Below are 1,071 nucleotides of genomic sequence, written 5' to 3'. Positions count from 1 at the left end.
TTGGTTTAATGTCGTCTAATTTAGCAGTAACAGGGATTTTGTTATTTTCAAAAGATGGGAAGACGAAATTTCGACGGCATAAGAAATTATTAGAGCAATTTTTGAAAATATGTACTAGGTCAAATAAGAAATTTTTTTCCCCATCACTTTAAGAATAATTTTTTATATGAGGTGCCTTAATTGATAACCTATCGAAGAATAATTATATGAATATACATAAATATAATATTATCTACTTTTATTCAATCCGATAATATAATTAAAATACATTGAATGAATAAAAATTTTTGCATGACAACTTGTAAAATATTGAAAAGAATGCAAACTTCTTCTCTAGAGCCATGGACTAGAAAACGCGTGCTCCAAGGGATGACTAAGAAGAAGTTCACAAATATGTTATTTAAAAAAAAATAAAAATATAATAATACGGTTTTCCAATACGGATTGTATGAGTTAAAATCAGTAAATTTTTATTCATAATGGGACAAATAATAAAAAATCAATACTAAATAAGCTGCAATATAATTTACTTTTAAATACCCCAGAAAAATTAATGTTCATAGCTTAAACACCCTCAACATTTTACCAACTTTCTAGATTTGAGCTTGTTTTCAGTTTTCATTGAGTTGATAAACCAAATTTTTCCCCATCACGTTGAAGAGGATGGTTGAAATTTTGCCAAGAATGCTTTTCCATTTGTGACCTTGATCAAACTATTGCCTCTATTGTAGTTTCTGAGCTCTTTCTTGACTCTTTATGGTGGATTTCTTTTATATGAGCAAAGTTAGGATGTAATGATGATTTTACTCCTTGACGATTTGGGGGAATGCTGAAGTATTCTTGCCTCTGCAAGCAGTTATAAATATTAAAAAACAAAACATTTTAAACAACGATAAATCCAATTTGATACAGGGTTTTCATAATTAGAGTATATTTGCTATAGAGGAATTCACCGTTTAATTTGATACACGGTATAAGTGCTACCACATCCATGTAGTTTCTTCCAACAGATTTGATCATATTTGTAAGGACCGTTTTAGTTGTTTGGTTGTTCTCGCAGCTCAAGAACTT

General features: G+C 29.5%; 1 long non-coding RNA gene across 1 annotated transcript; it reads right to left on the bottom strand.

Annotated features, from left to right (window-relative positions):
• Positions 1-223: 223 nt before the first annotated feature.
• LOC121131441 (uncharacterized) lies at positions 224-1,071 on the bottom strand. The gene is made up of 2 exons (XR_005869059.2): positions 954-1,071; positions 224-846 (listed from the first exon to the last, which is right to left on the bottom strand). It is a non-coding gene; the product is annotated as an uncharacterized lncRNA (long non-coding RNA).

The sequence above is a fragment of the Lepeophtheirus salmonis genome, unplaced genomic scaffold (assembly GCF_016086655.4).
Source record: "Lepeophtheirus salmonis unplaced genomic scaffold, UVic_Lsal_1.4 unplaced_contig_6320_pilon, whole genome shotgun sequence".
Lineage (NCBI taxonomy): Eukaryota > Metazoa > Arthropoda > Copepoda > Siphonostomatoida > Caligidae > Lepeophtheirus > Lepeophtheirus salmonis.
The sequence above is the reverse complement of the archived record's forward strand: the minus strand, read 5'-3'. Positions and strand labels throughout refer to the sequence as shown.